Source organism: Anomaloglossus baeobatrachus, chromosome 6 (genome assembly GCF_048569485.1).
Source record: "Anomaloglossus baeobatrachus isolate aAnoBae1 chromosome 6, aAnoBae1.hap1, whole genome shotgun sequence".
In the NCBI taxonomy this organism is placed as follows: Eukaryota; Metazoa; Chordata; class Amphibia; order Anura; family Aromobatidae; genus Anomaloglossus; species Anomaloglossus baeobatrachus.
The window spans coordinates 442,465,109-442,493,012 of NC_134358.1; the positions used below are offsets into that span (position 1 = coordinate 442,465,109).

General features: G+C 44.3%; 1 protein-coding gene and 1 pseudogene across 2 annotated transcripts in view; one reads left to right on the top strand and one right to left on the bottom strand.

Moving 5' to 3' along the window:
- OSBPL10 (oxysterol binding protein like 10) overlaps nt 1-27,904 on the top strand; it is a 749,675-nt gene that overhangs the window by 365,749 nt on the left and 356,022 nt on the right. The window lies entirely within an intron of this gene.
- On the bottom strand, nt 17,392-17,444 carry LOC142244781 (U2 spliceosomal RNA; annotated as a pseudogene).

Below are 27,904 nucleotides of genomic sequence, written 5' to 3' on the forward strand. Positions count from 1 at the left end.
ATGCACCTCGGTATGTGCCTGCGGGGCTGTGCGCCTCTCCTGGAGGTGTCGAGCGATTGACGGGTGTCTCAGGACCAGTATCCCCAGCGATCTGCTTGTAATTATGACACTAAAATATCATAAAACCTGAAATGTTTAATTTCCACATCTTTTTACAGAGCACAGGTGCCATATTCACCCAGGTCCACGTCATATTTTTGTTTTTAATTAACTCCTGTCTTTTTTTTTTTTTTTTTTTTACCTCTTCTCTATAAAAAAAAGGATAATGTAAGCTGGATGTGCCTGTGTCATTTGCAGACATTTTGTAAACTTCTTCGCTGTCAAACATTTTGTTTTTTGACACTTTTTTTCTTTGAAACACAATTTTCCCTTCCAAATCGCACAACCATAAATGTATGTCAAATTGGACAAACCAGGTGTACAAAAGTTCAGAGGAGTTTATGACCCACACACTTTGTGAGGCTGGAAATGTTTGTTTCTCTCAGCAATTTCAGAGGTTTGCGTCTGCATAAATACAGAAAAAAAGTGTTAATTGCATCTACATACAGTGACATTTTTTAATACAATTCACTCCAAAAAGGAGCGTAAAAAATAAAAAAACATAAAAATAGCAGCAACAGGCTGCAGTATTGATGTGGTATGTACTTACTTCCAAATTAGATTAATAAAACTGGTGTGCAAAAAAATTATTACTACTTTGCGGGCATTATATAGAGTGACAGCTAATGTGAGAGCGATTATATAGTGCTACAGCACTCTGGGGCTCTTATACAGTTTAGGGTCTACTCTAGAGGCTATTACACAGCGTGACGGCTAATGTGGGGGCAATTATATAGTGCTGCACCTAATGTGAGTTCCATTATATAGTGCTGCAGATAATATGCCGGCCATTATACAGTTTAGGGTCTACTCTGATAGAGCGTGACGGCTAATGTGGGGGCTATTGCGGACGGCCATCAAAGTGTTGGAAGTACTGAAGGGTCTATCATGGTATGTAAGGTCGATTTTACAGTGTGGGAGCTGATGTGGGGACTGTCATAAAGTGTGGGGGTAATTATACAGTTTGGGGACTACTGTTGGGACCATTTTACAGTGTATAGGGGAGCTGTGGGGACATTATACTGTGTATATGGGTGCTATGGAGGACATTATACTGTGTATATGGGTGCTATGGGGGGCATTATACTGTGTATAGGGGTGCTGTGGGGGGCATTATACTGTGTATAGGGGTGCTGTGGGGGGCATTATACTGTATATAGGGGAGCTGTGGGCCCACACCATACTGTGTATAAGGGTGCTATGGGGGCATTATACTGTGTATAGGGGAACTGTGGACCCATCATATTGTGTATAAGGGAGATGTGGGGGCTATATACTATGTATTGCGGAGATGTGGACCCATCATATTGTGTATAAGGGAGCTGTAGGCCCACACCATATGTATAGGAGAGCTGTGGGCCCATCATACTGTGTATAAGGGAGATGTGGGGGCAATATACTGTGTATTGCGGAGCTGTCGACCCATCATACTGTGTATAGGGGAGCTGTGGGGGTACTTTACCATGTATATAGGAGCTGTACATGGGGGGACTCAGAGGACATTATTACTGTAGATGGAAGGACATTATTAAATGTTAACTGGGCACTCAAGAAGCATTGTTATAGGGATACTCAAGGTATTGTGACTAAAAGGGGCACATTGAGAGCATTATTACTTTTTATGGGCAAAATGTGGTAACTCTATTCTATGGCACTTTTACAGGGTATCAATATTTTCTAGGGGGCAATTTTACCATCTAGAGGGCACAGAAGAGACATCTTAATTTGTAAGTGGTGGGCATTCAGAGGAGCAATATTATTGTACCACACAGCAGATGCAGTAATAGGGTGACATGTCATGATGAGAAGTTTTTGCAGGTTTGGAATGGAGGGGGATGTTCCTGGAAATGTGAGAAGTGAAATGTGTCTTTGTTGTAATCTCTGTAGATGATTGTTGCTAGAGAAGTTGTCATGTTGGTCTGGGCCAGATGGAAAAGACAGAAAAAGTGAACGACTCTATCAGAAAACAATATCTGCTTTAAATCATGTAATATATACTATAACTCTATTGTGATCACTTGTATAGTATGCAGGACGAGTATCTACCGCTATATAGTCACTGTATGTTGCTAATATCAGTTCTGAGCTTTGGATAGAGATGTATTTTCAGCCTGGTCATCTGCTGAGTTTCCCCCTATACCACAATTAGGTTACCTCACTTTAACTTTAACTAGGGCTCACACAGAATTTACACCTCCGCTCTGAGCTAAACTTCTAGCTATACTTCTGCATCTTAATGCAGTCTGATCTATGTCGACACAGAAATGATCCTTCTCTGGCTGATGAAATGTTTTGTATATCTAAAATGGCCATTTTAGGTGATATGCGTCTAGCAAATCAAATAATGTTTAAATTTACTAACTACAGCATTTAAATGAAATGCACACTGTACTGGCTTCCTTCAGCTGATGGCTTACCACGGCAGACGGGATTGCTGAAGTCACACATCACTGATACCTTGGCACTCCTATGAAACTTGGCTACAGGCTGAGCTTCAAAGGAGACCAAGATTTTCACTATATAGTGCCATACTGTAGTATAACAGTTGATAGTAAAAGTGATATGATTACAGTCATGGCCAAAAGTTTTGAGAATGCTACAAATATTAATTTTTACAAAGTCTACTGCTTAAGTTTTTCTAATGGCAATTTGCATATACTCCAGAATGTCATAAAGACATAAAGAATGCTCAGCTTAACAGCAATTACTTGCAAAGTCAATATTGGCTAAGAAAATGAACTTTAACCCCCAAAACACATTTCAACATCATTGCATTCCTGCCTTAAAAGTAGCAGCTAATATTGTTTTAGTGATTGTTCCATTAACACAGGTGTGGGTGTTGATGAGGACAGGGCTGGTGATCAATCAGTCATGATTAAGTAAGAATGACACCACTGGACACTTTAAAAGGAGGCTGGTGCTTGGTATCATTGTTTCTCTTCAGTTAACCATGGTTATCTCTAAAGAAACACGTGCAGCCATCATTGCTCTGCACAAAAATGGCCTAACTGGGAAGAGTATTGCAGCTACAAAGATTGCACCTCAGTCAACAATCTATCGCATCATCAAGAACTTCAAGGAGAGAGCTTCCATTGTTGCCAAAAGGCTCCTGGGCGCCCAAGAAGGACCAGCAAGCGCCAGAACTGTATCTTAAAACTGTTTCAGCTGCGGGATCGGACTACCAGCAGTGCCAAGCTAGCTCAGCAATGGCAGCAGGCTGCTGTGAGTGCTTCTGCACGCACTGTGAGGCGGAGACTCTTTGAGCAAGGCCTGGTTTCAAGGAGGGCAGCAAAGAAGCCACTTCTCTCCAGAAAAAACATCAGGGATCGACTGATATTCTGCAAAAGTTACAGGGAGTGGACTGCTGAGGACTGGGGTAAAGTCATTTTCTCAGATGAATCCCCTTTTCGATTGTTTGGGACATCTGGAAAACAGCCTATTAGGATAAGAGGTGAGCGCTACCACCAGCACCGGATCGGGGGTCTATTTCTTGAGGGGATGTCACGAGTGGCTCGACCCGGGCTGTGGTCTCAGGCGATGCACAGTGCAATGGGGGGTATTTACAGGGGATAAATAAAAGTTTATAAGAGTTTTTCGTGACGCCACCCGGAATAAATGTGGCTATTTATGGCCACCGCTGCCAGTAGCTGGCCGGTGATGATGATGTGGGGCAGCTGAGGTGGAAAGCCCTTTCCGGGTAGGGCTGTGGGTCCCAGGCAGGTGAGGTAAAAGTCAATGGTGGTTATAGATAATGGTATTGTGAGGAGACTTTAGGGGCGCAGACACTTACTTGATCAGCAATAGGTTTTTTCAGCTTCGATGGTCCCAATCCTGGATAGGTAGCTACTGCCCAAATGAGAGACTGAGGCACAGGCGACGTTTAACCGGTTTACTTCAACAAAAAACTGCATAGCAACAAGTCCCGTCACCGGAGTCTGTATAAGGAGGACTAAGTTACTCTGCCCTGCCAGGTCCTTGGCCTCCTCTTTGCGCTGTCTGTGTGTGGCCCTGCTGCTGTGTGTGAACTGGCTGCCGGCCCAAACTGTCCCTCTCGGGTCCTAATTCAACAGGCAACTTGAGTCCTTTTCCTCTGCTTACCCCCTCCGGGAGTACCGCTGAACTCTCTGGATGTTGCTGTGTCTGACCCTGGTGAAGCTTGAATCGCCTTCACTTTTCCTGGTTGCTGTATTGTGTGAAACTAATGCAGCCACGGATCCGGTGTTCGTATCTGCGCCTTTTCAGGGGTAGATATCAATGGCTACCCGGTTCCTAAAATGTTCCTCTTCTCTGTCTCCTCCTCCTCAGACCGATGGCTTGGGCCTGGAAATTATCAGTCTCTCCTAAGGACCTCAGAGCAATTTCTCTGTAACTATTCCTCTGAGCGTCCTGGCTCCAACTGAAAAACTGTCAATTTTACCTCAGATCAGAATATCTCTAGGGGAGTCTCTTGAGCTCCCCCTCCTGGCCAGAGGTGGTAGTGCGGTGTCTGCTCTAGTGCTTGTATTGAGTAACTAATGTTTTATTAGTTTTATTGTGGCTAATACCCCTAGGGGTGCCACAGGCTCATGGAACAAAACATAGAGATTTTGGGTCCATGGCCTGGAAACTCCCCAGATCTTAATCCCATTGAGATCTTGTGGGCAATCATCAAGAGATGGGTGGACAAACAAAAACCAACAAATTCTGTCAAAATGCAAGCATTGCTTATGCAAGAATGGACAGCGATCAGTCAGGATTTGGTCCAGAAGCTGATTGAGAACATGCCAGGCAGAATTGCAGAGGTCCTGAAGAAGAACGGTCAGCACTGCAAATATTGACTTGCTGCATTAACTAATTCTGTCAATATAACCTTTTGGTACTCATAATATGATTGCAATTATATTTCTGTATGTGATGTAAACATCAGACAAAGACAATTAAAAACCAGAGGGCAACAGATCACGTGAAAATATAATTTTGGTGTCATTCTCAAAACTTTTGTCCATGACTGTACAGGTTTAAGTCCTGTAAGGGGCTTACAAATTAAGAAAAAAAATATTCATATAAAAAAGTGAAAAAATAAATTGAATTTGCCCCTTTTTCCCAATAAAAATAAAAAAAACTAAATAAATAAACGTGTTATCACCACATAAATATAAAATGCGGTCAGTCAAAATATAAAAATTATGCAATATGTATAGTAAACACTGTAAAAAGAAGAAAAAAATTGAACTGTCAGAATTGCGTTTTTTGGGGGCACCATGCATCCCTAAAAAATATAGTAGGAAGTGAAGCTAAACTGTGTCAGAATTCCATTTTTTTCAGTTTCATCCCATTTTTTTTCAATACATTATATGGTAAAGTGAATAATTTCAAAACTACAATTCATCAAAAAAAATTAAATCCTATGGCTGTGTTAATGAAAAAATAAAATTGTTTTATGCACTTTTGAGGATTTAAAAATAAAAGCATAAAAATGAAAAGCCACCCAAACTTATGAAGGGGGTTAAACCTATTTCACACTACAGTGTTATATTTGATTTGTCGGTGCGTGGTATGAGTAATGGCATTAAAAAGCGATTGTTGCAAATTGATTTTTTGTAGACTTTATATTTCAATAAAAGCTTAAATCTTGGGTATTTTGTCTCCTCGCATATCAGGTTGTCTGGACATTGAGCAATGGTGCCTTACAGAATAAGACCTACTGCTTTCCAATCCGTAGCATTTTTTTCTTCCAAATATTGATTTTTTGCCATACATTTTATTAATGTCTGAATAAAAAATGCTGGAAGAGAATCCATTCTGGTTCTAAATGGGCTTAAATAAAAAGACAAAGGTAGTAATTTGTCTTTTTACATAATTGCCTGTGTGGCTCAGAAGCGCAAATCTGACAGCGCAGGATTTATCTGCATTTCAGTGCTTTAAAATTCTGGCGTTGTTTGGGTGATAGCGGTAGTACGATTTTAGGCCGACGTTTCTAAAGCATAAACTAGCCTTCATATAAATCAAGGCTATAAGTCGTAGAAATGATGACAGCGGAAATGTATAATCTTCCAAGAGAGAAGGTCACAGTTCAGCAGTTTCATATTTATAAGTCAGAATATTTCAAAGGAACTGTTCATATGCATCAGAAGAGTGGTTAAATCAAATTAGAAGCTGTCAAAGATAATTGCGTCCTTAAAGGGGTTTTCCAGGAGTAATCAGCGAGTGTCCACTGACATTTTGATGATAATCCCAGCCACTTTTTAATTAACTTACATTTATTAAACAGTTTATTGTTTGATCTTGGCACATGTCATTACATAAACCATCCTTGATGTCGTCCTGCAGTCATTGCTGACATCACTAACTGGGTTGCTGAGCAAGTGCAGTGAAAACATAGTGCAAGAAAGAGCAGTCCATAGCAGGGAGGGTATTAGGTAGAAGCAGGAACAAAGAAGTATAGAGGAGGCTCCACGAGCTGGAGAAGGTGAGCTTGTATCACACTAAGGTGGCTTAAAGGGAACCATCCAGCAGGTTTTTCACATTTAAAGTAGAGGCAGCACCATACTGGCACTAGGATGGTGAATCAAACCATACCTTCAGTTTGGAGATTGGATGCTTGATTCCTGAAAAATCCTTTATCAAATCTTCAGAAATTACATCTGTTCTGTCCTCCCTACATCGGCCCTGAGGCTTGTGAAGTTTGACAGGCAGCTAAACCCTTCATCCACCATAGCTCAATAAGGTGACTGTTGCTTGCGGTCTGTGTATTTACTGAACATTAGTAAATGCATTTGGTGAAACTAGGAACAATGAGATGTGTACAAATCAGTACGTGTATAATATAACAGGGAAACATACATCACAGATGCCTGTACAATATACATACAAATGTACAAAAAGCTTGAATCTAGATTAGTAAATGCAGCTAACTAAACAGAGGGAGCGTACAGAGCATCAGATGGCAGCAAACTTAGACTTCCTTACCAGCGATGCGATCACAATGGGAACAAAATGGAGAATGTCCTCAGTATGTGAGTCATTAGAAAATGGAGACTTTCTACTCAGAATGCACCACAAAGGGGATAGGAGAAGAGGCAAGAAAAAACAAGGCCGGTGCTGATAAAGTTTGGTTACTAGAGGGAACTAAAGTACTTTGGACAACTTCGTAAAGAAAACAGATGTAGAGCAAATCAGAACAATGAAAAACACATTAAATACAGAATGCAAAACAATGTCAATGGGGCAGGTCTTTTTTGATCAGGTCCTCAGGAATGATTCCTCCTCCTGACTCGCCTCCTCTTCTTTATTTAAATTTTGCACCACCATTGCAGCTGTTAGTGGCACTTGTGCATTGCTAGTGTGATGTTTTCTTCAATAAAATGGCGCTGTGTGTACCATGATCTTTGGCGCCATTTTACTGAAGACATTGTGGAGAGACCTATGAGCAGTGGCAGCTGATGAAAAAAAAAAATCAATCTGCTCATGCACCGCCGCTCATTTTAGTCTCAACAGTGACTTAAATAAAATGTTGCCAGAGATCACGGTACGCGCATATGCTGTTTCTGGCATAATTTAATAGAATTCACCACCACACAAGCAATACACACGCACCTCCAATAGCAGCAATGGCGGTGGCAGCGCAAAATTTAAACAAAGAAGTGGAGATGAGCCAGGAGGAGGATGTGTTGCTGGGGACCTGGCGCACAAAGTCCTTCCCTGATGCTGAATGCTCAAGTCACTGCACCAGTGACTTAATTTCTGAAGATTTTATAAAGGATTTTTCTGCGATCAAAACATCCAATCTATAAACTTTAGGTATGATAGGATTCACCATCCTGGTGCCAGTATGGCAATGCCTGTACTTTATATGTGAAAATCCTACTGGTTGGTTCCCTTTAAATTCTGATCTTGATTTGTCTAACATGGCAGCACTAAGGGGTACTTTGCACACTACGACATCGCAAGCCGATGCTTGCGATGCCGAGTGCGATAGTACCCGGGCCCGTCGCAGCAGCGATATCTTGTGATTGCTGCCGTAGCGAACATTATCGCTATGGCAGCTTCACATGCACTCACCTACCCTGCGACGTCGCTCTGGCCGGCGAACCGCCTCCTTCCTAAGAGGGCGGGTCGTGCGGCGTCACAGCGACGGCAGGCGGCCAATAGGAGTGGAGGGGCGGAGAAGAACGGAACGAGGAACAACATCGTACCGTCGTTGCTGCTAAATTATGGAAATGTCGGACCCTACACCGATCATACGATAACGACACTTTTGTGCTCGTTAATCGTATGTAAAAAGATTTGCACACTACGATATCGACAGCGACACCGGATGTGCGTCACTTTCGATTTGACCCCAGCGACATCGCAGCTGCGATGTCGTAGTGTGCAAAGTACCCCTAACACAGTGAGAGGAAGCATCTGCAGACCTGAAATTTGGTTTGGAAAGAAAATCAAGATGGTCAGAAAAGGTTTAAGATAAAAGAGCTGTTTAGGGGGGCTTTATTACCATGTATATAATGCAGACAGACCCTATTGATGAATTCAGAAAAGTGAAAAATTCAGAAAAGTGGTGAAAACCCCCATTATTAAGATAATACATGACTTTCCCTATAAGTCTTGTCACTGAACAGGTTAATTCAGGCTTCCTCAGTTCTTACAGAAGCTGGTAAGAAATGTATTTGTACAAGGATTTTGTGATCAATATCTTCTTTAAGATAAGTACCAGGAAAATATTGAGCTTAATATTTAATTTAATGAGTGCTCCACTTACTGGGCTTCACGGAGGATCCATACTGCACTGTTAAAGTTCAGCTGCTGTATTATATTGATAGAAATAAGACATTGGTTCTGCAAAGCTGATTGTACTTAGCTAAAGTTCAGCTTGTTCTAGCTTTCTCTATAACTATATGCGTAGCGTTTATTTGAAGACGTGGAAATACATTAGAGCCTGGACCCCAGAGAGCAGGTCAATCTATGAAACAATTCCATGCACCAAAAAAGAAAGCGTCTTTCGACATGCGGATTACAAAACCAGGTTTTAGATTTCTACCACCTTCATCGAAGGAATGTATAGCTGCTGTGCCTTCTGAATTTCAGAAATGGACTATTACTTTTGTTGGCCGTGCTATGTTTTATAGCCAGTGAAATAGCCCCTGATGTTCGCACACAAGATGAGAACATAGCGAGGCATGGTGCTCTTAAATTAGTTGTATGAGATAAAACTCTTACTTTTTTTTTCTATGAACAGTGCCATACTTGCCTATACACTGTGTCTTGTATTATCCAGTTTTATTTGACTTGATTTCCACTGTAATACTAGATACAGCTCATGGGTAGAAGTTTTGCTACTCTTAGAGAAATATACCTTTATCTTTCTAATCGCTTAAGCTGAGATTTTGGGATTTAAGAGTGCTACCTTACAATATTCTACCAAGATCCTAATTATGATAAATATTTTTTGTGGATTTCTGCTTTTTAAATTTTTTTTTTGTTACTAATTAAAGGGACTAACCCAAAATCACAAATGGGGGATAACATGCTAATAGGAGATAACTTGCTGATCTCTGGTTATCCAGTCAGAAGTCTCGAGAGGAGGGATTCTTAGAGCTTGGTCTTGAATGGAGCATAGGTGCGGCTGTACTTGCCTTCTCCAGATAGTCCCATAGGCAATAAATTAAAGAGGCTATCCACTACTTTTACATTGATGGCCTATCCTTAGGATAGGTTACTAATGTCCGATTAGCTCGGATCCAACACCCAGCACCTCGGCAGATCAGCTGTGGTAGGTGCCAGCGGCGGCAGCAGGTGGATGGAAATGCTCAGTTTCGGAGCTGGCCCGTCTTCGGATTCTGCCGCGGCCGGGTAATGCACATTCGCCTCCTATTCAATTCAGTATGAGGCATATGTGTAGTATCCGGCAGCGGGTGCTATCAGTTGGCAGGGCAGCTCCGGAACTGAGCATTTCTAGCTGCCTGCTCCCAGCACAGAGATTAGCTGATCGGCGGGGTCTCGGACATTAATGTAAAAGTAGTGGGCAACCCCTTTAAGCGGAGGTCGAGCATGGGCAGGGTTACAGTGTGCTTATCTCAGGTTCGCTGGGGTCCACAGTGGTCGGAGTCCTAACTATTTGCAAGCAATCCTCTATGCTGTGGATAGGGAATACTGTAACTTGTATTTTTAGGAAAATCCCTTTAAACTTTGCAGCATAAGTAGAATTGAAAGCTGTTATATCTGATTTTGGACTTGCAGAATAGGAGTTACCTAGAAAGATCCTCAAGTCTCCTTTATAACACCCTAAAAGGGGCATTTCCAGAAGGTTTGGTGGTAAATATTATATCTGTACTGGTCTTCGGCCTCAGAATGCTGACATTCAATGACAATAAATAGACAATCTTGAAAATTGGTTGTAAAACAAAAAGTAAGTTGGAAGAGGTGCATAAATTTATACTGTACGATGATTATAGAGTATCTCGGTCACACGGCTGTTTTGGCGAGTCTCTCTAAAACACAAAAGAACACAACAAGCATGAATGACATAAGAAAAATACTGTAATCGCTATAGGTACAGTATGGCTGCTGATTACCGATTCTGAAACACAATTTACATGGTCTCATCCAGTCAATTGGACCCGGTAATGAGTAAAAAACTGGGACATCCATGTAGAAGAATGATTCTTGTAAAAAATGTATACTGTGATATTTTCCTTGAAATCTAAAACAATATTTCAGTAGGATTTATGGCTTTAGAAAACTGTCTGGGTTCATTTTGCTTGTCAGATTTTCACGCATTTTAATCATTTTGTTTATAAAATCTTGGCAATCTTTTTGAATGACAGAAGAAGCGAGTGATGAGGAACGGCTTCTTAATCTGGGTGACCTTGAGCTCTTCTTGCGTTTCTTAAAATAATTGAAGTTATGCTAAGAGTATAATATAACTTCCAGCTTCAGTTGGGGTTTTCAGCCGCAGCAGTTTGGCTAGAGTAGAACACAAAGTAGAACATCCCATAAGACCACAGTTATTTGCGCTGCTTGGCATAATGTATAGCTGATGCCATTAGCTTCTTAATCTGGTGTTAATGGACTCATTTGTATTGATTTACTTAATGCCATGCCAGCGAGGAATTTGTCATGCAGTAATATGAATGTGAGCACACTATGCCTGTCGGCCAAAAAACAGCTGTGTCGAAAGAATGCAGCTCTATAAATCCCTCTTAAAAATCACTCAGGCTTATCTCATTGCAAATGCTACCACTCTACAGTAAGGAGTAAAAATGCGTATTAATAGCCCATTATATGCAAGTATTGAAATACTGTCCTCCTGTGGATTTTGTTCTGGTAGGTAGTTCATTAGTTACACATTTCTGATACTCAAAGAGCAAACAGATCTTATATATTTAGAGATTTATGTTGGAGGCATGCCAGGATCTAATTTCTGTAAGGTGTATTCTTATGTATTTGTTTCCTGTAATGTGCAAGTGTATGGGTTGTTATGTGGGTGCCACTACAACTATGCATATTAGATAAAAGTACCGTACATCTGTGGCAGAGGTGAGGGTTTTTTTTTTGCATTGCAGCAGTATATCACTGTAATGTAGTAACTATGTCTTTCTTTTTACCATGTTTCACCGAAAGTAAGACTCGGTTTTACATTATCTTTTGCCCTGAAAACTGTGCTAGGGGGTATTGACGGGGTAGGGCTTATTTTTGGAGAAACAAAAAAGGTAGATACCCCCCAGAAAAACTTACTCAGATATCTGCATCGCTCCTAGATCCTCCTGCGATCCACAGTGGGCTCTCCCAGCAGGTCCTCATGTGCTCTCGGCAGGCAGGGGGAACCTGGGATGCTGTGGAATGCATCCTTCTGCTCTCATACACACACGTCTGATCGAAGTAACATCACACACATTTATCTGGTGATACTGTTTCCGGCCACTGTAGAATGCGAGGACCTTCAATGGAACACATTGAGGACCTGCGGTGGAACGCATCAAGGACCTGAAGGTCCTCTATGCTTTCCACTGCAGGTCCTTGCGTTCCACAGTGTCCCAGGTCCCCGGAGCAGTACGGTATCACCAGATGTATGTGTGTGTTGGCACCAGCATGCTGTAGCTGTTATGGGTCTTGTGAATATAATTGTCTGTCTTCTCTCTTTTTTTGGGGTCTGTCTCCTCTCTTTTTTGGGGGTCTGTCTTCTCTCTTTTTTAGGGTTTGTCTCCTGTCTTTTTTTTTTTTTTGTGGTTTGTTTCCTTTTTTTTTTTTTTTTTTTCCAGGGTCTGTCTTCTTTCTTTTTTTCGGGATCTGTCTTCTCTCTTTAATGAAGTGTCCTCCAGTTATCTTTATCTTTTTTAGCTGCATGGATACTTCATTACTGAACCGCAATGATGTCTTATTTTCAGGGTAGGACTTATGTTTAAGGCTTATTCTGAAAAGGCTGAAAATTCTTGCTAGGGCTTATTTTCGGGTGAAGGCCTTTTTTCAGGGACACATAGTTTGTGGAATGCAATTAAATACACGGAATTGAACAGATTGTGGAACAGTTGTTAGAATTGGGAATGTTGTCAAGTAAATAACCATTCCTTCTGTGTTGAGTTTCATGCTGCTCAAGCAACTGCCCATCCTGCAATGGCAATATCAGAGACATCCCATCCATTAATCACTTGCCTCAGCAGTCATGCGGGTTATCAGCTGTTCAAACACCTCAGTGGCTAATGGAGCTCACAATCTATTCAAATAGTGGATATCACTTGGTTAGGGAAAATAACGGCCTATAAGGTTGTAATACTACCCAAAATTATTTATTTGTGCAGATCTATCCCACTGGTTATTCCGAAATTATGGTTACAGAAACTACAGAAGCAACTTGTCACCTTTACATGGAATTATAAGAAACCCAGAATAGCACAAACCATACTAACAAAACATAAAAAGAATTGGGGTCTAGGACTCCCGAACACCTGTATTTTATTACCTAGCGTGTATTCTTAAGCTTAGTCAGAGTTGGTTTATTAAAAGCCATAACCCAGCATGGAAAGCAATAGAAAAAACAATGATCAATAACAGACCCATGGAGTGTATAGTGTTGGCGCACTTAATGAATCCAACAAAAGTTTTACCATAGAATCCCCTTCTTAAAGCCATTATAACAGCCTGGAAACAACTTGTTAAAAATGAAGGAACCCTAACAAGGCCAAGAAATGTCCCTTTTAGAGACTCTAGAGCTATTGATACCAAACCTCAATCTCTCCAAATGGATAAAAGCGGGTATAACAAGTCTATTAGATATAATAACCAATGATACCCTTATTCCCTTCATGGAAGTACAGAAAAAATATAATGTTCCAACAATAGAAAAACGACGGTGGACACGAATCAGCGACTTTCTCGAAGACAATATTGCTGGTTTTAATCTACCATCTAATGTTCTTAAGTTAATAAATCAACCATCTAATTCAATATTTTGGAGAACCAACAACATCTATCAGTTATTTAGTGAAGAACACAAGCAAATGAAAGACCACAACATTATTACTGCTTGGGAGAAGGAATTGTAAGTCACCATCGATCCCAATCAACTATTTAAAGCCTTAAAAATAACATATAGAAACTCCTCTTGTATAACCCTACAGGAGACACACTATAAGGTACCCCAGATGGTATCTGACACCACAAAAACTAAAATATCATCTACCCCACAAAGTCACCAGATTGTTAGAGGGGTTGTGGTGGAATTGGCAGTCTAGCCCATATTTTCTGGAGCTGTAACCACATGAAAAAATTTTGGAGGGACCTTGAGGGACTAATTTCAAAGGTAACCCACCTAAACCTTGCCCTGGACCTCCAGATGGTCTTATTATCGATAGGTATTAAAGCATTGCCCAGTAGATGCAGACACCTGATATGTTACATTATTTTAACATCAAAATTGTTAATTGCAGCCAAATGGAGAAACCCAGCCCCACCAGGAATGTCACCTTATAGAAAGAGTCCCTGCATAATTCCTATGAGTTCATCCTAGCATTGAGAAGTAACCAGATGGGGAAATATAACTCCAGATGGGGACCTTGGATCAGCAACTTCACAAGAACACTTAAAGCATAGCCAGTTGACGTCAAGAACAACCTATTTAATTGACAACACGTCATAAATATAAAGTGTGGACAGCAGTGTAAACAGATTTCAGAAACTACAAATAATAACTTGAGCATTGAGTAAAAAAAATTAATGTAGGATAAACAGTCACCTGTTCTACCAGGTTTTTTTTTTTCTCTGAACTTCCCCAGTTCCCCTACAACTGCCCCTATCTATCCCCCCCAGTTACTTTACATTAAGTACTAAACTCTGTATCTTTGATTGTGGAATGCGAGCACAGATATGTATTGATATCATTTAGTAAAATGTAAATCAGTGATTTTACTGTTATTTAGTACTATATTCATAAATCATAAAGAGTTCTCTTATTTTTCATTGTTAGGAATACTTCACCCCCCCCCCCCGATCCCTTCCCATTTTCTCCAATAATATTCTTCTAATAAGATGTTACCTCATTTACCCTTATCCTCCCCACCCCTTTCTCCCCATAAATTGGAAGTATTTATCTGTAATGTCTGTGTTGGAAAAAATATAATAAACATATGTTGTACGACAATCTATTCAAATAGAATTTGCGTTCTAAAAGTCAAGAAGTACCCCTTCTCATCCAATGCCTGCCGTGTGCTCAAACAGTAGTGTACACCCACATATGAGGTACTGCTACATTCAGTAACAAGTTGTCCTTTCCATATTCTTATTCACCTTTGTGTGAATTAAAACTTTGAGGCTAAAATTAAAATTTAATGGAAAAAAACTTTTTTTTTTTTTGTTTTTATGGCCCAATTTTATGATGTAGTTTGTGGGTTAAAAATGCTCACCAGACCCATAGATGAATTCACTAATGGGGTTTAGTTTGTCAAATGGGTGTGTCCTCTTTTTTTGGCCCCTTGAGGCTCTGCAAATGCAACATAGTGTTCAAATATCTTTGACAGCTCTGTAGTGCTCTCAGTCCATGCAGCTGAGTCCTCACCCATCTAATCTGATTTGTAGCTCCTCAATGTCCCTCTTTCCTGTTGTTGCTGAAATCTCACACTACTGTACTCTATACAAGCTAGATTTGTCAATCTAATAGAGTAGGTGGAGACTGAAACCATGAACTCTCCTAGTCTTTGGCTTGACTCTTTAGATGGATAAAATGCTCTTTGTAATACTGACATGGCTTTCAGTAAGTACAAACGCTTTATCAGGTCTAAGAGATCTGTCTCTGATGTATGCCATTTGTATTGTGCAATTTAGTGACCGATCCACTTTAAAGGTAGACACAATGTATTTTTCACAAAGTTATTATGTTCCATTCAGGAGGAAAGAGAATAGAATATGAATTGCTTAATTGTCCTTACAGCCTGCGACTTAAATTGTGCCGCCTCAGGTACATGCCCATCGCATTATGGATCTATTGATGAAGGATTCATGTGGCGTGAAATGCGTAAGCAACTGAGCAGTGCAATTATGGATTTTATGAACTTGCTACAAATAAGGAAGTCAAGAAGTGTTGGGGCTTAATCTCTTTTGTTATAAAAGGAAAATGAACTTAAGGAGGGCAATATGTGAAAAATGTCATAAAATGTCACCGACCGAGAGATTGTTCTAAGATTTCCAACTCTAGAAGATTAATCTGTAGGAGTAATAAACTACAACGCTGCTTAGATTTATACATGTGTGATATAACTTAAGCCATGCAGGAGTATGCAGACTGCCATAAGTTTCCAAAAATCCTGCTTCATGGTTTCGGATGCCAGGATTGGCGGCCACATTACCAGGCAGATTGGTATAATAAATCAGTGGTGTCGAGAACGTTGCATTTTAGATTTAAAATGAGGGCAGAGATAATATTTTGACCTCTCTTCCTGAAAATCATCTGCCTGAGGCATTATATATGTCATTTCGTATTAATGAGCTGGAGAAGCAGCCCATTTGTTAACCTGATATCTGTGACGGTAATTTAGACTCAAGCATTACAGAGATCAAATATTGGAGTTTTTAAATCAAACTCCCAACGTCTTGTATTATTATCCTTTCAGCTTGAGGAAAGACATGTGCAGTCATTTCCACAATTCATTGGAACGACATAAAAAGAGCGTCTTTGTTGGACAGCAGTGGCTGTTACCTGCGGTAGGATGAAAAATACTGCAGAGAATTGAGGCATAAATTGTAATCTCTGTTCTGCTTGACTTGCAAAGGGAAGCAAAGAGCCGATAAGCAGAAGGGGTCCCACGCCATGGGAGGTTTTTGTTCTTCTTCATTGGCACTCCTTGCTTACCACATGTCTATGCTTTTAGACAGACAGATATATGCACTGCTTTATACACAGGAGTATATATGAAATATATGTTTTGTATTATTTTTTAATTGCTGTTGTTAAGCTGGTGGGTGTGGACCCACTGGGCCACAGAACCGGCTCAACCTGCAGGGGCGTAAGTATTTGACTACCTCATCTTCATTAGAGCCCTTGATAGTGAGGAGAGGATTGTGCAGGAGGTAGCTGCCAGGTGCTACTCCAGGGATATCATGGCACTGTGGCAGCTGACCCCAGGGGTCGAGGATGCAGGGACGGGCTCAGGTGCAGACTGGACGGCTGGTTCAAGCTGGTGCGGAGGGTACGGCAGACACGGCAGGTGTAGCTGGTATGACTGGTACGGCAGGTACTGTGGGTGCTAATACACAAGTACGAGTTAGCAGGTACAGGTAACGGACAAAGGATACATGGAACGGGACATGACAAATACAAAGCGTGTCTCTATCAATAGACCACGTTTCCCAGGCACCTGCCATTGGAAAAGATGCCTTAAGTATCTAATACCTCTCTGCCATAAGGCACTTCTGGTTTAGGGCACGCCATCCCTTTAAGCACAGAGAGGCGAGGCTGCGCACCCTAAGGGTGTTCCTGGGAGACCAGTGTGGCGTGCACAGGCCCTGGGAGCCGGCAGGAAGAACAGGGACAGATGCCACCGCTGAGCAGCCCGGAAGGTGACTGTGCTGGTGTCCCTGCTGGAAGGATGAAGCAGGACAGTGCGGAGACATTGGTACCAATGTTACAGCTGTTACTTTGTAATCCAAAAATATATAATAAAATATATGACCAAGTATTAAAGCTTTGTATAGTTATATGTCAGGTTCAGAAAATATTGACATTACTAATCCCTATACTGGACATTTATTTAATACCAGTGGCTATCAGATTACTAAGCTTTTTTTTACTATTACAATGTAGATTTTATTTTTATTTTTATTTCCATGGTCCCCAGATAGGGGACGTAGCAGATATTAAACTGTTAAGAACAGATAGTACAGTAGATTTTGTTTTGCATTTTTTTCAGCGCGAATATCTGTGGGAAACTCTCTTCCCTCAGCAGTGTAATGGGTGGAAGATCATTAATGTTCCATCAGAGCAGACCAGATGTTTAGGGCTGCAGCTGATCAGTGGCTACTGATTGTCTGCAGTCGTCACGTGATACATCAATGTCCCCCAACAAGAGTGGTGCTCACATTGGAATTGTGCAGCTGTAGTAGCTAAGTATACTTTTTCTTAATCTCTATGGGGCTTTGATTAAGCAAGGGTTTTCAAGTCGTAGGCAACCCCTTTAACATACTGTATATTTATAAATCCCTTGGAATGTGTTAGAAAATGTGTTTTCTGATATTGTTTTCTGCCCCTGCAAATGTATCATACTGTTGATACATTTTGGGTACATTGATACTAAATCTCCATTTGTGTTGTGGCATAATAAGATTGTCAACCTAAACTACTTATAAATAAATCAAATGGAATGAAACCGGTTTAAATGCTGCGCTAGAAACCACAGATGCTGTAGATAAAAAGATTTTCTTTATTTCACAATTCTACGCGTTTCAAAGGCATCTCCGCCTCCTTCTTCAGGAACAAAGTATGATTTTTGTTCCTGAAGAAGGAGGTGGACATGCCTTTGAAACGCGTAGAATTGTGAAATAAAGAAAATCTTTTTATCTACAGCATCTGTGGTTTCTAGCGCAGCATTTAAATCGGTTTTATTCCATTTGATTTATTTATTAACTGCTCCCCGGGGTCGCTGCTAAACCACTATAATCACTCACATGCGACCATAGGGTGTTGTGACTGGCACAACCCTAACAGGTGAGTGTGTCTTTCTGTCTCTCTACCCTCATACCGGGTAAGACCCTATTGCGCTTTTTTCCCCTACAGCTTTAGGGCTCCGCCACACATCCGTGAAAACCACGTCCGTGTAAAACGAGCCGTTTTTCGGGTCCGTTTTCCGTTTTTTAGGTCCGTTTTTATGGTATGTGTGGCCTGCGTGTGTATCCCGTATGCTAGCCGTATGTGCGTGTGGAATGTCCGTGTGTGCGTGAGTGAAATAACTGACATGTGTATGTGTTGTCCGTGTGAAATGTACGTGTGTGATGCAAAATGTCGTTACTACATGTCGGAAGACAGAGTAGCGGGATGAGAATGAACTCGGGTGAACTTCACCCGACTTCATAGTCATGCTGCGGCTCTGTCTGTGTGCCGTGTACTGATTAGCGGTCACCTGTGAAGGATTCACCGGTGACCGCTAATCCCCCGAGTGACTGAAGTGTCCCCCCCTCTCTCATACTCACCGTTCCCCGATCACCGGCGCTGCACGGCGTTCACACTGCTTCGGCGGCTTTTTCTAATTTGAAAAAGCCGGCCGCTCATTAATCAATCTCGTATTCCCTGCTTTACCCGCCCACCGGCGGCTGTGATTGGTTGCAGTGAGACACGCCCACCATGCTGAGTGACAGCTGTCTCACTGCACCCAATCACAGCAGCTGGTGGGCGTGTCTATACTGTGCATTGAAAAAAATAAATAAATAATTAAAAAAAACGGCGTGCGGTCCCCCCCCATTTTAATACCAGCCAGATAAAGCCATACGGCTGAAGGCTGGTATTCTCAGGATGGGGAGCTCCACGTTATGGGGAGCCCCCCATCCATGTCCGGCGTACTCCACGGTCCTCCAGCGTTGCATCCAGCTCTGCTGCATTGAGGTGACAGGAGCAACAGAAGACACCGCCGCTCCGGTCACCTCCACGCAGCTAATGAGATGAGTAGCGCGATCAGCTGCTGTCAGTCAGGTAACTCGCGGCCACCGCTGGATCCAGCGGTGGCCGCGGGTAACCTCAGTGACAGCAGCTGATCGCGCTACTCATCTCATTAGCTGCGTGGAGGTGACCGGAGCGGCGGTGTATTCTGTTGCTCTTGTCACCTCAATGCAGCAGAGCTGGATGCAATGCTGGAGGACCGTGGAGTACGCCGGACATGGAGGGTTTGTCGGGGTTAATAAATTGGTAATGAGGGAATTTGTTTGTGTTTTTTATTTCTAATAAAGGATTTTTTTCGGGTGTGTGTGTTTTTTTACTCTCACTTACAGATTAATCATGGAAGGTATCTCATAGACGCCTGACATGATTAATCTAGGACTTATTGGCAGCTATGGGCTGCCAATAACTCCTTATTACCCCGATTTGCCAACGCACCAGGGTAAATCGGGAAGAGCCGGGTACAGCCCCAGAACTGTCGCATAAAATGTATGCGGCAATTCTGGGCGGCTGCTGACTGATATTGTTAGGGTGGGGGGCTCCCCATAATGTGGAGCTCCCCATCCTGAGAATACCAGCCTTCAGCCGTATGGCTTTATCTGGCTGGTATTAAAATGGGGGGGGGGACCGCACGCCGTTTTTTTTAATTATTTATTTTTTTTTTCAATGCACATTATAGACACGCCCACCGGCTGCTGTGATTGGGTGCAGTGAGACAGCTGTCACTCAGCGTGGTGGGCGTGTCTCACTGCAACCAATCACAACTGCCGGTGGGCGGGTAAAGCAGGGAATACGAGATTGATTAATGGGCGGCCGGCTTTTTCAAAAGAGGAAAAGCCGCCGGAGTTTTTATAACAGCCGTGCAGCGCCGCGCCGGAGATCGGGGAATGGTAAGTATGAGAGAGGGGGGAACTGACCGCCAGACAGCTAGAGGGACAGACAGACATAGAGACCGACCGACAGACATAGAGACCGACCGACGGACTGAGGGAGAGAACGAAACATAAAAAGAAAAAAGACTGACATCACATGAAAAAAGCACAAAACATACAGGGAACAAACAGAGATGCGTCCGTGTCACTCGGACGTGCGCACAGACCCATTCACTTTCATTGGGTCCGTGCTGCGTGTTGCGTGAATAAAACGGACATGCTGGCGTGAGACACGGCCCACAAAACGCATCACGGAGACGGACTCACGGACATAACCAAAAACGCAATTGTAACCGCAGAGATATAGTAACATTGGTGCACGTTTGGCCGTGTCTCCAGTATACACGGAAACGGACCAAACACGCACGTGTTTCACGGATGTGTGTTTCAAGCCTTACAAAGTAACCTAAACTACTTGATGTGTTCTTTTTTTTTTTCATTATACTTTTTGCTACTGCATACGTTTTTTGGTACATTGTCAAGTCTCAGCACTTTGTATGGCAGATCTGGTATTCTCTCCCTTTTGTAGTCAGGCATTTGCTCCTTCTTTTGTGTTTGGCAATTATGCGGAGTGTATATTTCTACCTTTTTTTTTTCTTCCAGCTATTGTGTATATTGCGAGTTACAGGAGACATAGTGTTTCTGAGAAATGTATTTCAACATGATAAAATAAAATACGTTTTCTCACGTAAGACAGCAGGACTGACTTAGAATAATGGAGAGAAACCATTGTTCTACAGGCACGAGGCCTCCCTCACCCACCAGAGATCCACCAGACTATAAAGATCATCTGAACGCCTGGAAGGATTTATGGCGAGAGAATAGTTGGATTCATGTCACCTGCCTGGGTGCTAATCTGTATAACTTTCGTTATATTATATTATTCCAGACTTTCCTTTTAAAAAATGGGAAAAACATAACATCCAAAGACTCTGAGATTTATGTTTAGGCTGCTTTCACACTTCCGTCTTTTTCAATCAGTCATAATCCGTTTTGTGACTGATGTGGCTGATCCGTTGCAGATAGTGTTAAAACTGATGCGACGGATCCTGTGAAAAAAACTGATTCGTCAAATTTTATTTTTTTTGAGCAGGCAAAAGTTTTGCCAGTGAAACACCTATATGAAATATATATGAGAGAGAGAATTTTTGGTAACCAGAAAGGAATTTACACATCTGAGCATGCTCTGTTGTAAAAGGCGGAACCCTCACCGGAATCCGTCAATTGACGGACTCCGACGGATTCCGACGCCCATAGGCTTCCATTATAACACACGACAGATGCCGATGGAACTATTGCTGTCCGTTTTTTTAGATGCAAACAAAAAACGTTAGATTCTGCGTTGCTTCCTCCCGACGGTCAGTCATTTCATGACTGATCCGTCGCAAAACTGATGCAACGCATGGCCATTAGTCGCAATCCGTCGTTAGTACAAGTTTATGGGAAAAAACAGAATCTTGCAAATTATTTTGCAGGATTCAATTTTTTCTCAAAGCGACGGATTGTGGCTGAGGGTAGAAGATGGAAGCGTGAAAGCAGCCTTAGGCTGTCCATTGTATAGGTTTGAGGAACTGAGAAAATATGGATTATTATTCGCCCGTCTGGCTCCAGCATCAGTATCCACATCTTCCTTGCCCAGCTGCAGGCTCTCTGCTCTCATGGGTATCTGGTTTCCATGCAGGTATGCTTCCTTGAGTATTCAGGTAGTTGGTCATCCATGTCAATACCTGTTACTGGTCTTCTGCACATTGTGCTCTCTAACAATCCCAGCTTGACTAACCCAATTGGATCTGCTTTTCTAAATGTTCGCATTCCCTCTGAGCTGTGCTGTACTATGTTTGTGTTCAGTATTCAGTATTATTGCTCTTCACAATAACAAAATGATCTGATTAAATATCGGTTGCATTCTCAGTTCTACCGTTCCAATGTGTCTTTACATACACTGATCACTGATGTATCAAAGTGCCTTATTGCATACACAACTCTACAGTTTCAAGGTCCACACACTTTAATCTGCGGAAATAAAGTGCCTTCATTCATACATCGCCTTACTGTTCCAGGCTGCCTCTCTACACACTTGGTTCTGCTGTTACAAGATGCCTGATTACATATAGGGCTCTGCTGTTACAAGGTGCCTGTCCACACACTTATCACTGCTGTATCAAAGTGCTTGACTGCATACATAGAGCTTCTGTTTCAAGGTTCATTCTGCTCCATGCTGTTCCCTGTGCCTTCCAGCTGCCCATGCTCGACGCTGTTCCTTGTGCCATCCAACTTATCCTGCGCCATGCTGTTTCTTGTGCCATCCAGCTCATCCTGCTATATGCTGTTCCATGTGCCATCCAGCTCATCCTGCTCCTTGCTGTTTCTTGTGCCCTCCAGCTCACCATGCTCCATACTGTTCCATGTGAAATCCAGCTCATCATGCTCCATACTGTTCCCTGTGCCATCTAGTTCATCCTGCTCTATGCTATTCCCTGTGCCATCCAGCTCATCCTACTCCATGCTATTCCCTGTGCCATCCAGCTCATCTTGCTCCGTGCTGTTATTTGTGTCATCCAGCTCATCATGATCATGTTGTTGCATGTGTCATCCAGCTCATCCCCGCTCCATACGGTTCCCTGTGCCATCTAGCTCATAATACTCCATGTACTGTTCCTTGTGCCATCAAGCTCATCATGCTCCATGTTGGTCCTTGTGCCATCCAGCATATTCTGTTCCACATTCCACATGCTGTCCAGGATGTACAGTAAATCCAGGTCTTGACCAGCTGAGGGAGGATTCTCCGGTCATGATGTCTGTGTAACCAAACCCCCTTATCCTCTAAAATTAAACACACGGACTGCATGCGACTTGGTTCAAATGGCCACAGCAGCCTTTTTATTGCCTATTGTTTTACAGACTAGTACCTTAGGGACGCCGTCCAACGGGCGACCCAAAACAACCACATAACGGTAACAATAGACAATAACATTTACAATACCCCCCGGGGTAGGCCCAGTCCACTACTACTACTCCCCCTGTCCCCGGCCGCAACACACCGACCCAGAGACGAGGTGCCAATCACCCACGGATTGACCCCCACACTTTGGCAGAACCCCGTGCCTGCCACATCCCGGAAACCGAGAGCCACCATACCAAGACAATGACTCCCGGTCCAGCCACCAATCACTTCCAAACCTCTGGACCAGACCTACCCCCACCGCTACTGTGACAAAAGGTATCCCAACTACCCAAAAACATCTCCCACATGACAACACAAAGGGAGGGTGGGCGGGGATCGTTCGGCGTCCGGAAACAGAAGAGGAGGTAACTCCTTCCTCTCCCAGCTAACCCTTTCCCTGCTCCTCCTCTTCCTCCCCGGCTAAAACCATCCCCCAAAGCCATATTAGGCATATACCACTGTCCCTATTAACCCATCACTCCCTACCTCCCCCTTGGTCATGTCGCCCCTCCCCCCAAGTGGGTCCGTGGCTTTCTTGACCAGCTGAGGGAGGATTCTCCGGTCATGATGTCTGTGTAACCAAACCCCCTTATCCTCTAAAATTAAACACACGGACTGCATGCGACTTGGTTCAAATGGCCACAGCAGCCTTTTTATTGCCTATTGTTTTACAGACTAGTACCTTAGGGACGCCGTCCAACGGGCGACCCAAAACAACCACATAACGGTAACAATAGACAATAACATTTACAATACCCCCCGGGGTAGGCCCAGTCCACTACTACTACTCCCCCTGTCCCCGGCCGCAACACACCGACCCAGAGACGAGGTGCCAATCACCCACGGATTGACCCCCACACTTTGGCAGAACCCCGTGCCTGCCACATCCCGGAAACCGAGAGCCACCATACCAAGACAATGACTCCCGGTCCAGCCACCAATCACTTCCAAACCTCTGGACCAGACCTACCCCCACCGCCACAGGACAGACCACGTGACACCTTACGTGGCCTGGACCCGCCACACACCAAAAGCACGCTCCACACCATCCTGCAGACCCAACGCCCATAAATCCAGACCGACCTCGTTGAGGTGCACACCATCACCCCTCCGAAATCGCCAATCAGCCGGCTCCAAATCCCTGTGCCGTACCACAATCCCACCATTCCTGGTCACAAACCTAGCCACTACCCTATTCACCTGGGCCCTGGCCTTATTAACCTTCTCCACCGACCGAGCCCCTCTCCATGCCAACCTGGTCACTATGTCAGACCATACGACCAGCAAACCAGGATACCGCTTCCACAACTGCAGTAAATCAATCTTTATGTCTCGGATCAAATCCCGCGACGCCCTGGCACCAAGATCATTACCCCCCACATGCAATACCAGCACATCCGGGGGCCGCTCAACTTTACAATGGAAACGAAATTCCGGGACCCCCCTGCCCCACTCCATGCCCCGAACTCCGATCCATCGAACAGTCGCCTGCGCACGATCCAAACCCAGCTGTCGACCATTCGGGCGGACCTCCGCCCGACGGGCACCCCAAAATACGAAGGAGTGCCCCAAGATCCAGATCAGGCACTTCCCTATAACAAATAAAACAAAACGAAAATATCAAAACCAATAACAGCACAACCACCAACACATCAAAAAACACCCCTTTCCTCAAACCTTCCGCACGTAACCAAAGTCCCATGATGCTACAACAACTGCGGTCTCACATACCGCCGAAAACAAGAAGATTCCCATCTACCAATACGCTTTACCACCTCATCTCCAAGCCCCCAACGGGCTGCCTCCGTTGCTGCACCAATTCGGAATGAATGCGACCCGAATTCCTCCGGGCGCTCCCCCGCGTTACGTAGACTTAGCCGCAGCACCGCCACAAACTGAAACCTCGACAAAAACGACCCATTCAAATGCCGCAACAACGGGCCAGGTAAGCCTCCCCTCACGGCCATAAATCTCTCGACTAAACGCACAGGGCACAATTCCTCTCCTGGAACCGCATATAACACCACCAATCTACCACGGCCCAGCTGATCCATTTTTGACCGGCGAATCCGGCACTCCACCTGACTACTGCTCACTTGCACGTCCTCAAACATCAAACCACCACCCGTCACCCTGGACGGGCTCACCAGCTCGCCTATCCGGAACGCCCCATAAAAAGCGAGACCGAAAGCCGTTGTAAATAGAACCGTCTCGTACACAGACTCACAAATGCCGCTCAGGCCACCCACCATCCGTCTCAACAAACCAAACGATACAGGGCGCCTCTTGTCCCTCTCCCGTACGCCACGGCGAAAGCCCCGCAAAGCCTGACGAACCCGAAAATCCTGTGAAACATCACGCTCCCCTCTCATTTTTAACCAAAATGCCACTGCCGACACCCGATGTGCCACAGCCGATGCCGATCGCCCGGCCGAAAAATCCGTACTCACCAATGACAACAAAGCCACCAAGTAATCCACGCTTTCCCCACCAAACATCAGACGCAACAACTCCTCCCATTCAGCCCACACCTTAGCATACCGGCACCAAGTCACCTCGGTCACCGAGTTCCGAATCAAGTCTGAGATCACCGCCTCACCAGATGCCACAAATCCTCGGGGCACTCCACTCCAACTTCGTCCGCCCACGGCAACAGCGCCCGAAACCTGCTGAACTGAAAACGAGACAAAGCATCAGCCACCTCGTTGTCAACACCCGGAACGTGCCTTGCCACTACCTGCACATTCAACTGCAGACATCTCAACACTAAATGCCGCAAATACACCACCACCGGCTCCGACTTAGCAGACAAGTTGTTAATCGCGTGCACCACCGCCTGGTTATCACAATGAAAACACACTTTCCTTCCGGCAAAGTGCGACCCCCATAGCTCCACTGCCACTACAATGGGGAATAGCTCTAACAGAGCCAAATTCCTAACCAAGCCGCTCTCCCGCCACGCCTGTGGCCACTGCCCGACACACCAATGACCTCTGAAGACAGCCCCAAACCCGGCCGACCCCGCCGCATCCGTAAACAGCTGCAACGCCCCGTTAGACGCCACCCTCTCCATCACCAGCGTCCGGCCGTTAAAATGCTGCAAAAATTGATCCCATACTTCCAAATCGTCCCTGATCGCCTTTGTGATCCGCACAAAATGCGCCGGCAACCGTACCCCGGCCGTCGCCGTCGCCAAACGCCTCGCAAACACTCTCCCCATTGGCACAATTCTGCAAGCAAAATTCAATTTTCCAAGCAAAGACTGCACCGCCTTAAGCCGCACCTTCTTCGCCGCTTTCACCCCTGACACTGCGGACCTCAAATCACGGACCTTCTCCGCCGGCAACCTGCATTCCATAGCAATGGTGTCAATTTCAATTCCCAGAAAACACATCACCGGCGCCGGGCCTTCCGTCTTATCCGGCGCCAAAGGAATCCCGAAACTGGCCGCAACTTTTTGCAACGCAAATAGCAAACCCGCACAAACCATCGAACCCGCCGGCCCGACACACAGGAAATCATCCAAGTAATGAATGATGGACGTAAGCCCGGACACGTCCCGAACCACCCACTCAACAAACGAACTAAATGCCTCAAAGTACGAACACGAAATGGAACAGCCCATTGGCAAACAACGATCAACATAATAACTGCCATCCCACCAGCAACCCAACAAATGCTGACTATCTGGATGAACCGGTAACAACCGAAACGCTGCTTCCACATCCGCCTTTGCCATCAATGCACCCCGCCCCGCCGCCCTAACCAGGTCCAACGCCTTATCGAACGACACATAATATACCGCCGACAACTCCGGCGCAATGCCATCATTCACCGATAACCCTTCCGGGTAAGACAAATGATGAATCAGCCGAAATTTATTCCGCTCCTTCTTTGGTACCACCCCCAACGGTGACACCACCAAATTCCCGCACGGCGGGGCGACATAAGGGCCGCCCATCCTGCCCAAAGCCACCTCCCTTTCCAGCTTCTCATCCACCACTTCCGGGTGATCCCGAGCGGAACGCAAATTACGATACGGCGGAACCGATGCATTAACAACCGACGGAATATGAAAACCATCCGAAAAACCAGAACTCAACAACGCCGCCGCCTCCTTGTCCGGATACCTATTTAAAAACGGAACCATCACTTCTACCTTCACCGGCGTCGTCCCTCTTACCAGCCCCATCACCAGCCTTTCCTTTTCCTTTTTTAAAACATTTGGACAAGCTATGTCCCCCCCCACATCCGGAGCATTCATGCTTAAAACGGCACGCCGCTCCAAACCTGCACTGCCCTTCATTGTACTGCCAACACAAACCTTTCTTGAAACTTGCCGGGGACCCGGCCCCCCCCGAACCCCCGGCGCCCCCCCGAAAGGGCTGAGCCGGTGCCGGCATCAATCGCATCCATAAGGAAATATCCTTATGGTCCCAACGCATATCTGGCCGCAATGCCTTCCGCTGCCTAAATTGCTCGTCGTAGCGCAGCCACGCCAGTCCGCCATAAACTCGATAAGCCTCCCCTATCGCATCCATGTAGCCGAACAAAGCCGAACAATGCTCCGGCTCCTTCTCCCCGACCACGCTCGCCAAAAATCGCAAATGCCTGTAGCCAGTTGGCAAAAGTCCGAGGAATAAGCCTATAACGGCGCTTTTCCTCCTCGTCCTTCTCCTTTTTGGAATCACTCGGCTTAACCCTATCCAAATTAAATTTCTCCAGGGGAAGCAGAGAAAATATCTCCACATATTCCCCTTTCCAAATTTTTTCCCGCACCTCCTTCTTTAAATGGGCCCCCAGCGGGCCCTCAAAACAAAC